Raw genomic sequence first — 12,023 nt, forward strand, 5'->3', positions numbered from 1 at the left:
CAAACAAATTGCTCATTTCGAGTAGGAGTTGCTGCCACTGCAGACTGTGCGCGTTTCCCGCAGCGTCATTCTCGTGCGCTTGCGACAACAGCTTCGTGATTCGTTCAAATCGACGGTGGGCGGTGACGTCGTCACTTGCAAATACGTTAATGACGCTGACGCAGATGTTAGCGTCGGCGAAAACCATTTGCAATTTTCATATCAACGTTCTCTTTGCACGCGCAAAGGTAAATGGGAAAAAACCGATTGCAATTAACGGCGGATAAATCAATTTTCCGACCGATATTAATTTATGTAGCCATAATGAAGATTTGATATAATATAATTCGATCAATTGGCCTAACAGATTAATTTTGGCCCATGCGCTAATTATACATATGATACTCGAGTAAATCGATGATTAATTTGGGAGAATTTCATTACGCACTCGATTGAACGACCGAACGGTATTAATATATTTGCGATTCTAGCGTATCGATTCTAGCATATTGATTTACAATAAGCTCATCTGTACGAGTTATCTATCAGGATGGGTATTTGCGATCGATGAATAACGATAATTATGTTGAATAGAAGTATCGAGATAAAAGTATAGTTTGCGGAGAATCTCTGAAAAATAAACGATGGAAATTGAAGGTAGACATCATGCATAAAATTTATCCGCAGAGCTCGGAACCACGAGGTCCGATCGGAAAAGGTTATTTCGCAAGCGCTCGTTTGCGACAAAGCTCGCGCCTAACTTAGTTTTCGCGCTGGTGCGTGCTTTCGGGGATGGCCTTTTTGCCGTTGAAATCTGGCTAATTCATCGCGGCGATAAACTTATCGTGGGTCGCGCTCGCGCGCGCGCATCTCGCCGCTCGCTGGGGAAAAGGCGCGTGCGCCGGTATAAACAAGGGTCGCATGCAATATTAGGGACATCAACTCACCATAAAGAGCGTATTAGACTTGTGCGTATGTGCGCGCGGGTAGGGCGAGTTGCCAGGCCTCGAGGGGTAGTTTAGCGCTTAATTGTCCCGAGCGCGTAGTATCAAAGGTCTCGATTTCCGCTCGGCTGCGTGCCGCGCCAGAGAGAAAACAAGGTCCGAGCGAGATTCCCGCTCTCTCTCTCTCTCTCTCTCTCTCTTTCACCTGGCTGAAAAAACGAGATCGCTGCCCTCGCCGCCGCCACTCGGCTAATGGAACGAAGCGTCTTTTTTTCCACGGAGGAGCGTTAAAGGTTGCGTCAAAGAACGGCTGGCAATTAGCACGCGTTAAACAGGTTGTTGCAGTTGTACGCGCACCCAATCCATTTTTATCCCTTTCAGCTTTACGATTATCAATTTGGACGAAGTGTATCGTCGAAGCGACGCAGAGCTACTTTGCTTCGGTTTCGGCATGGATTTTTGCATTCGGATGTTTGGTAGTTTCGATCAATTTTCGAAAAGTCAATTCGAAATGAGCAGAAAGATTTTTTCTATGCTTCGAAAAGTTATTAATTCTGATATACATCGTCCGTCCACGCGCAAGATAGTTATCAAAGAAAAATCGCATGTTTTGTATTTATTAAAATTGGGAAGAAAAAAAAGCTATTTCATCGAAATCATCGAAACGTAGCGTGGCGCAAAAATTGAGCTATGAAAACTGTTCATCGACGCTGAAAAAGCAATACTGAATCCCAAACCGAGCGAAAATCAAACAGCGTGGCGGCGCGTAATCCCTCTAAAATGAATTCTAACTTGCAGAACAAATTCGTGAAATCCCACTAGGCACAAAGCCACACATGCAGACTTTAATGAAAACGCAGGCGCGCTATAGCACTCTTTTCCAGTGGCGCGTCGCGCGAGGATCGGCGCAATATATAACAGACGCATTTCGCGCGTCTTGCCGAGCTTTGAAAAGCGCGCACGAAAATCCGCGGCTAAAACAAACTCGGTATGTATGCGAGAGTCGGCGCGGCAAGAAAAAAAAAAAGAAGAAGGAAAAGGAAGGGACGGAGAGCGAGGCCGTGAATGGGTTTTGAAAAACGCGGGGATAATGGCCGCAATGAATAGCCGCGCGCGGAGAGCGAGGGCCAATAAAGCCATAAGGCCAAATAAGGAGGCGGAAATGCGAGCGCGCGGAGAGATAGACGCCGGCTAGTTCTGAAGCGGCGAGGCGGTGAGCTTTCTCCGCTCTCGCTCTCCACGTCATAAGCCCGCGAATGTTTGACGAATGCTGAACAATTATTGGGGCGAAGTACGAACTGGCGCGTACAGTTGGCGGCGCGGCGGCGCTGGCGCATATAAGAGGAACAGACGGAATACCCAAATTGCTATTGAACCGATTTTGAGCAAATATCGCTCGAGAGTCGTCGCCGTCGTCGTCGTGTGCGAGAGCTCTTATACAGTAGCTGTGTGCCATTACCAAGAGGGAGAGAGAGAGAGAGAGGCGGCTCTCTCACACAAGCCCTTCGGCAAATTTCATAACCGAACTTGTCGTATTTGCCGAGATTATTTCAATATATTCGACTCAACCTGCGCCAAATCTGTTTGCGACTCTCCTCTCTCTCCCTCTCTCTCTCGCTGCTGCTGCTGCTGCTGCTGCTGCCACTGGCGCGCTCCTATATGCGTGAATGAAACTTGCCGCTTACGCGAGAGGTGAGTGAGTGAATAAGGCCTTTTCGGATAGGTGCTCCCTGCCATTTTCAGCGCCATTTACTTACGAGTGAATTTCATTGGCGTTTCGACTGGCGAACTGTACGGCGATATTTTGCAACCAGTACTTACTTTTACTCAAGCATCATCGAGACAATTGGAATACTCAATATTGGATTGTAACAAATAATAACAAATAATTGGCATAGCAACAATCACTAGGATCGGATTCAAGTCGCTGGCTCGTGCACAGTAGCCACTGTACATTGCGCGAAAGTAACTGATCGGATAATAAGTTGCAGGGGCCACGTGTAAATGGCCGTTCGATTGCCGCAAACTGCAGAATAAATATTTGAGTGCTATCTAATAAAATGCCAAGATGCGTGCGGCTAAGCAACTACCGGCCGAGCTATAGATATAATGCATTAGTTGCCAACTAGTAACTCTACTGAAGAATTGCACTGTACATGGACATAGGTAATGTCGGTAATGTATTGCCGAATCGTATAGGCTCTGTTCCAAACAGAAGAATTGACCGAACTTTCGGACTATAATTGTAAACACTATGGGTTCTAGTAAATGTTACAATGTAGCATGGTAAAACAATAAAACTTGCAACATTAAAGTATTATTACGTTAGACAGCCATTTTTACCACTTGGTGTAATTTTTACTCAGTGAATCATGGTAATCGCCGCGCAAACGACGTAAAATAACGAGATTAGACGACGTGGCCGAAATTAATAAACGTGTAACTGCTGGCAATATGGGAAGACTAAATTTTGGTTAAGCGCTCGCAAAGGCCTCGACTGATTATTATTAGGCGTGTCCCAATGCGTCATGATTTGGGCGCCCATGGTTATTACTATTATCGCGATATTTACGCAGCTCGAAATGACATCGCAGCGTACGCGTGGCCCTCGGTCGAGGCTATTACGCGAATCAGTGCGCTCTCTCTCTCTCTCTCTCTCTCTCTCTCTCTCTCTCTCTCTCCGGGTCGAACAATGGGCCGTCGAAGAGGATGAGATTCGCGCATACACGTCGCACAGGCGGAGTGCACGGCGAGCGCGCGCACGTCGCCGGGCTAATTAAATAAAAGGAAGGAAATTAGCGAGACGAGGCCGCCACGTGGCCCGGTCACGTGCGCCCCGGCGCTCTCTCTTCGTCGCGCCTCGCGATCTCTCCGTTCAAATGTACAACGGGCATCGCGTTCGCCCGGCCGAATGATCATGGGCTTGGCGCGCGTGCGCCAGTGCGCGCCCGTCTCGCACACATCCAGGATCAATTGAATGACAATGCCGACTCGTTAATATCGTCCCTAGACGACGATGCCGTAAGTGCGCGACGTGACGCGCCGCGCGGCGAGGGTTCACATTGACTTGGAAAAGTCGCTTAGCCGTGCGATTACGACGCGCGTCGTCACGCTGGAAAATTACACGCTGGCACGCGCTCAGCCGACATTCGTTCGTTTTCGATTTCGGCCAAGTCGCAATGGGGATCGGCAAGCGTGCATCCGAGATATACTTGGTGGTTCGCCGAATCGACCGACCACTCTCGGTCCACTTTTTTCATTGGTCGGACAGCAGCTCGAGCCACTTTTTACTCTCGTTTTCCTGCCATTCGTTGTTCTACGCAAAACGTATTTCCGCTTCACTTATGCGTAACTACCTCCGAAAGAAATCGCCTAAATTTGCTGCACCGTCTTTCCAATACTGTCCTCAATTTCTTCTGGCTGAATTAAGTTGCATGCTACGAAAGATCCGTTTCGCGGAAAATTCAAGGAAAGGCTTCACTTTGAGACACTAGCAAATCATGCCTTGTGATTAAAATCAAACCAGAGAAAATAAACCCCTAGCGTTTCTTTTCTCAGCCTGGGTATCTTTGAGCACAAGCTTGATCTTCGAGCACAAGATCAATCAAAGTATTCCTATCATGGAAATTATAGCTCAAGTCAAGTATTTAGCTTTTGCATTTTTTATTTTAACGTTCAGAATTGACGGGTAAGGGAGGTGTCAAACAAACAAATCTGATGCAATCATCGAAATGATTTTTATTTTCATTGTACATATTCGACCAATCGACGTATCAAAAAATTTTATGATAATCAGCCGGTTTGTCAACGGTAATTTCAAAATAATATCGATAAACTTGTTCGTGCTGCTATATTAAATTAAATTCATATCTCCATAAAATAATCTGATTTGATCGTTTACATAAGTACTATAAACAATCGAAAAACTTATATATTGCTATCTTCTTAATTTGTTTGTCTATTGATAATCACTATAACATCAGGTGTCGGTAATCGATCAAACGATATGCTCCCGTAAAAATAGTATCCCCTTATGTACACAATTGTATTATTCAGCTAGAGAACGAAATTCTATTGATTAGAACTAGTAAAATATTTGTAAGAGGGTTCATGGGAGTACTATATCATATCAATTTGTTAATTTTAACAAACAATACTATAACATAAAATGAATGAAATTAATGATTTTTATAGCTGTAATAATCACTGATTAAAAAAACGTGTATAAGATTCATTGACTTGTTAAACAGTTAGAAATGTATAAGTATTTTAGTAAGAAAGAAGCCGTTGAATGATAAATGGCAATTTTTAGAACGCCATTGCTTGCTTTAGAAAACCTGTGCTTTTTCAGAATAGCTTGATTTTACTTGAAATTTCATTAACGGTGTATTTGTACGTGTTTCTAAGTATAAGTACAAATACTAGTTTTTTCAATTTGTTACGAATAAAATGTTTTCATTGATTTTCAGAAAATTAGAAGATCTGATCTATCTTGTAGTTATAGTAGCTTTGAAAGTTGTTTGATTTATCTAGACTTTTTGAAAATAGCTTATATGTATGAAAGAAGAAAGCACATTATATCGAATAATGATGAGAAATACAATTATAAATGTCGATTCGATCCAAAGTTAACATGAAAAAAATGGAATATCGAGCGCAGAGCCAGCTTAATTGAATGAAGACCTAGCGGTTCACCAAGCGCCCGATCACGAAGGAAATTCTGAGAAATGATCAGTCGCAGAAGCGAGCGCAATAAAGGGCGAAGCCGAAAAATGTAAAGCGACTCGATCATCCGCGAGAGAAAGGAGCGAAATGGCATGTACGATTGCATTCGTCCGGCTGAGCTTGGCGAAATGACGGCTAGGGGGTAGGGGGAAAAAAGTCCGTCTGCGCGGCACACAAGATTGAAGGATCGCAATCAGCGTCGCGCAGCGCAAGCGGCGCAGCGACGAATGCGCGTGCTGTGTGCCGAGCGCTTAACCGCGAGCAATTAAAGACTCCGCCCGCGCGGCTTCGACTTAATCCGCGCGTAATAACGTGTCGCGCAGCGCTATACCGTCGCCGATGATGAGCTCTAAGTTTGAAAGGAACGAGACACCCATTGTTTCATTCGATTGAAAGTCAGCTCGGCGGACGTGAGAGGCGACCGCGGAAAGGGGCCGAGCGAGCTATGAACTGTGAGAGAGGCAAATGAGAGAGCAGATTAGAGGCAATACGCGACTATTGTCATCGTAATTGGGCTATTCATTTTAATGTTCGGCGACGATTATTTGGCGATCGATAGATATTGTTTCGCGACTCTGCCTCTGTCTACTTTACTACCGGTATCTTCCCCCTTTCTGCTCGGATTTCAATTATTTCATAAAGATTAATCTACGTCCGATCGACATCGATTGTATAATTGGTTCAGCATGGAGACTTGTTGAACTATTGCGAATTCATCTGGATGCTGCATTTTTGTAACGTGATCGGAACCAAACGTCACGCCATTAGGTCTCAATCAAAATGCGATCGATGATGAACACATCGGCAGCTTCCCGTGAAAAGTTACGAGTCGGCGTTATCGGCAAAGACGATTCCGGGATTTCAATAAAAGAAAGTACAATAAAAAAGCCTCGAGCCAGCAAGTGTAAAATGTATCAAGGCAAAGCTCCTGATGGAGTTAGACGATCGCGGGTATAGAAGATTAAAAAGCGAGCAGCGCGGAAAGGAACGCGGAGTGAAGCAGATTGGGGCAAACATTATAGATGGAGTGAAGTGAGAGAAGCACAATAAAAAAAAGAGGCAGTCGAAGAGAGAGAGAGAGAGAGAGAGAGAGAGAGAGGCTGCAATTTGTAGGAGAATGAAAAGTTAAGCCTGGCAGGGGTGGCGGCGTTCAGACAATAGAGCGAGCTGCCTTTAAAATCTCTCCGGCAAACACATGCGCGGGGGTCGCGGCGGTGGGGGTAGAGGGTTTGCCATCGCCCGAGCCATAATTGATGACATTGAGATCTGATTAAGATGAAATCAATAAAACACGACTCTCTTATCTGGTAGCAGTTTTATGTGTGTACATGATATCGGAGCAGCCGATCCTTATAACCTATACATTCTCGATATTGCTTTTGCCTCGCGTTCGCGCGTGCGATATAAAATCATCCTTTAAAATTCCATATTTATTACGAAAAGAGTTGCGCGCCCTGTGTGTGACTGTGCACACAGTCCGCACTTCTGCACTGCGAGGCCGACAGACAAGCGAAAGGGTTTGGCATCGATTTTCCTTTGTCGCGCTCAAGGAAATGCCGCCAGGTACGATCGATCCATCTGCAATGCTTCGAGGTAATCGTAGCGTTGTCGAGCATACGCGTAGTGCGTGAACTCGCTCAAGCGACCGCTTTGTTTCCGATAAACATAACGCGTCGAGATTGAAATGTTCGTGAAATTGAGATTAGGAAAGGTCGTTCGACAACCGGTTTGCCTGTCCAACTCGCAGTCAGGGTGAGAAGCAGTCGAAAAAATCCAGTTGCGAGTCCATGGTCTCGGAACAAGTACAAGGATCGTTCGTGATCGCGCGTCTATCGGGCAGCCACGCGAAAGCTCTCGAAAATCGCGGGCAAAAGTCTCGTTATCAGACCCTTGGATTCGCAACGAGGCGTTCGATGGTCACGGCACAACGGCACGGATTCACCGGCCACAAAGAGCAAATTCGTATTTGGCACGCGCGCGCGCACAGGCGCACAGGAGAGGACCGTTTAGCAGCGGAAAACCCCTTTAGCGCGGGGACCAAGAGTTACAGTTTTGCAAACTGCGTGCATGTAGGCGCGGGGCGTGCAGAGGCAGAGAGAGAGAGAGAGAGAGAGAGAGAGAGAGAGAGTTGGCTCTCGACACAAAAGGCAAGGCACTCGAAAAATCTAATATCGAACCCTTGCAGCAGCGGCAGCCCGGCAAAGCCGCCTCAAAAAGCAGCCCGCTCAGCACGACATTTCGCTTAATGAAGCCACAAAAATATTGTGCTTGCCGCTTCTCGCCTGCGCCATCCGCTCGATTTCCACGGTTATTGCGAAGCGCATCCCGGCCGGCCGACTGGACACTCGAGGTGCAGCCAATCACTTCTCTCTCTCTCTCTCTCTCTCTCTCTCTCTCTCTCTCTGGCGCGCGCTACTCAAGACATTGGAGAGGCCTTTCATTGTACGTACGCAGCGCGTGTCCGCTTACACACGCGGTCGCTTTTGCGGCGACGACAATGAGCGTGTGTGCGCGTACACCGTTTTCGCGACGCGGACCCAGACCCTCCCTGCATCTGCCGGCGCCGCGGGAGGTGCGATTCACGGCCTCGAGAGAGAGAGAGAGAGAAATCGCTCGGCCTAAAAAGCCCACTTTTATGTGCGCACGCCCGAGCACTCGGCTTTCTCTATTTCGCCGATCCATTCGTCTCGTTTTACGGGGATCTCTTTCAATCTTTGTGTTTATCCTCACTCCCCCTCCCCGCCGCTTGGTCCTTTACTTTTCATATTCCACGGCTAATTCCGGCTCTGCGCGCGCTTCATTGGCTTGGGCTCGTCGCGGCCTTGTTGTCGTCGACAATCATTATTCGCTCAGCTTTAATTAGCTTCCACATTTTCTTCGTTCAACAAAATCTCAATGGTTATGGTTTTTCAAAGAAATATCGACACTCTCTGGTGAAAAACCACGGTACATTTCACTCACCATTAATCATTAACTTTTTTCTTTTTACAATTGTATAGTTTATTACGGACTTTGTTCTGCTAAAATCGCAATCACGCAATTCATGTATACTCGCAATTCTTATAATTTTACTACACAAAATATTCTAAAAGTCTGTCATTTTTAGAAATTTACCCATACTGGTGTTTGCTTTGAGCGCGAAACTTTTCAACAAATTTTAGAGGATGACTTTATCCATCTTAACAGATAACGGATTTTTTAACTTTATTTTCCATGTGTATTTCAAGTTACCGAGCCCGAGTTATAAGGCAATCCAAAAAAAAAACAAACATATATTAAGCACTGAATAAATGCTCACAAATCTAGGTAGAATAACGGTTTGCATTTGTCATTTAATAATTACTGAGATTAATGATACATTAAAAGAATATTTATGACTCATTGGCAAAACTTAAGAGAAATAAAGAAATGGAAATTTTTTCTGTAATCAATAATCGTAATCAGCGTACGTATGTTACTAATAATGTATTCTTCAAGTTCAACATGTCTAGAATCCATTCAGATTTTTTTTACATCTAAATGTTATCATTTTCACGTTTCTGCTATATATATACATACATATATATTAAAGTAATTATTTACTGTAGTTAGCGTAGATTTTGTTTACTCCTGCTCTTTAAAACTTACATAAAAGTTGACTGAAAAAATTTGTTAAATGGCTAAGAAAATACGAAGAAAATGAATCCTTGATTTATTAATTTCTCTAGGCTGTGCGTACAGTCATTTAAGAAAAAAATCATTGATGTGTCACGTACGAGCTAAGAGTAAGACAACGTCTTTGACCTAAACTGAAGCAGTGATAGGTTGACAACCAAATATGTTTAATTGTTTTTGACTAAATTTGACACTGTCTACTAAAAAATGATGACTCTTTGTTGAGATATGTGGGAGGAATAATATGATTTAATTAAACTATATATCAGAGTATTTATTGACAAAGACTTAATACGTCGTCGACACGCAACATGACAATTTGCAGTGTACAATATCATTGATCGCTCGGTCTTTTATACAGCATTTCTGTTGAGTTGTGATTAGGGAACTCAGCGCCTACGCTTTGCACTTACTTTACATCAATTTAGTTATATTTAAACACTCTTATTTAAATAAAAATGGCCATGTATTCTAAAGCAATGAAAAATTTTAGTTTGCCAGAAAATAAAAATGTTTAAGGTGAAAATTTAAATAGAAGCAAATGTAAATTTACGTAAGATCTGTAATATGGTTTGTTTACGTCATATGCTACGTTAACAAAAGGTGGTAATTGTATGGTGAATAAATTTTTACGATTTCGTTGTAACGAAAAGAAATGTATCGTGTATTTGTTCTGATAAGTCGTACGGAGATATAAAGTAAATAATAGTTTTCTGATTATTAATGAAAATAGAGATTTCGTTTTACCTTCTTATGAACTATATTTTTAGTGTGTATTGTCAAATAAAATTGTCAAATCATTAAATGTTTCGTACTTTGAGTATCACTGTCTATAAATTTGAATGACTTTGTCCTAGAAGTCACGACGGCTGAGGCCTCTGCGCAAATTCCGCGGGCTTGTGTCCCAGGCACGTGAAGATCGTTGCCGTCACTCTTGGTCGCTTGGATTCCAACTTGATCCGTAGGTTCAGTCATGATGCACATAAAAATTCTCCTGTCAGTCTTCCAAAATTGTTGGATTGTAGAACTATGTAGCGTAACAATAACACAAAAGTTAATGAAAATCAAACTTTCCATAGGATATTTTCAGGACAACATTCCAGATATTATATTTTGAAATAAATTTCGTAACCGAACGAGCTAAAGGAACGGCGAAGGTCGCTTAAAAAATGCCGCTCATCGCTGCAGATACTCGTTGGGAGCATGCAGGGCCGAGTTTCGCGTCGCGAAGAAATAAAAAAAGGGGAAGTATCGAGTGTGACGAGCGTCGGTTAAAACTTAACTGAATAGCCAATCCCGGCGAATAGATGCAAGGTATTCAGAAATATTGCAGAGGCGATCGCGCTGGCAATCGCGGTAATGACCATCCGGCGCGCGGATCGCTCGCTTTACGGGCCGCAAATGCCTTTTTCTCGCTTTAACACTCTCGCCTAGGTGGTTTATCGAGCATTCGGCGCGGGATAGGCTCGTTAGCCGAGTTACGCGATATCATTAGCGACGCCGAGTTGGCCAATAGCGAAGAGCCTCGCCCCCGTCACGACCCTCTCGGCATTTCCCGCTTGCTCCCTCTATTCGCGCGCGCGCGCGCGCGCATCTCTCCTCGCCTGCGCTCTCTCCGCTCTCGGGCTTTTTTTATCCGCAGGCCCCGCTTCGCTGCGACACGTCGAGAAAGAGGAAGGCGACAAATGCTGCTCCTCCGCTTTGGTCGGCGGCCTGTTCGCTCTCGTGCTGGAAGTTTCCTAGGCGGCAGCAGCAGCAGCAGCAGCCGCGAGGCAAACGATCGTTCTCACTGAGCGCGCGCGCATCCCGCCAATAAAAGAATCATGAATAATTCAGTGTTCGCAGTCGCACGCTGCCTAGTTCTCCCTCTTTTCCGCGCGCGCAGCCCTTCCGATCCACGAGGTGTATCCATTGACTCGGCCGAACCGGCCGTGGAGCGCGTTTAAGGGGATGATGCCGCGCGGCGACAAGGCTAATTAGCCGCGAGGAGGAGAAAGAGCGCCGCGGTCCAGTGTCCGACAGAAAAGGGGCGCGATTACTCGCGCTTCGCGGCTTCGCTCTCCCTCTCTCGCCCTCTCTCGCCCTCTCTCGCCCTCTCTCCGTGCGCGCCGCGCCAGCGCGAGAGCGACGCCTTGGGCGCGAGAAGCCGAGCCGGCCGTGCGTGCGCACTCGGCCTCGCACCGCTGAGCTAAGACCTGTCGGCGCGCGATTCTTCGACTTGGAGCCCGAAGACGAACGCGAGTGGCGGCGCGCTTTCCCACAAACGCCGAACGGCCGACGACGAATGCCTCCTCGCGAGCGGCTCGAGCGCCTCTCGCTCGCGTCGCGCGCTCGTCTGGCCGAGCGGCTTTTAAGAACTCGACGATCTCGGAGCACCCCAACACGAAGTAATACGCGTCGCGCGACCGGGCGCGCCGCCTTCGCGAGCCTTTGTTTCGCACCCCCGAATCGCGACAATCGAAGAGAAAAGCAGGCGGCGTTTGCGAGCGGCGCCTCGGGATTCGGAGCGCGTCGCCGCGCGCGCTATCGATACCCTCGCGTACTCGAGCTGCCTGTCGCGAGAGCACCGACAGGCGGCCGAGAGCAGAGCGAGTTTCAAGCCAGAGCCCCGTCGCGTGCATTCGGGCATGGTCGGCCGCATTGTATCCGCGATAAAGCGTCGCCGCCGTTTCAATTTGTTAAGCGATACGGGGCATCTTCGTATCGGGGATTTCATGAAAA

The sequence above is a fragment of the Phymastichus coffea genome, unplaced genomic scaffold (genome assembly GCF_024137745.1).
Source record: "Phymastichus coffea isolate CEN01 unplaced genomic scaffold, Cenicafe_Pcof_1.1 PCOF00045, whole genome shotgun sequence".
Classification (NCBI taxonomy): domain Eukaryota; kingdom Metazoa; phylum Arthropoda; class Insecta; order Hymenoptera; family Eulophidae; genus Phymastichus; species Phymastichus coffea.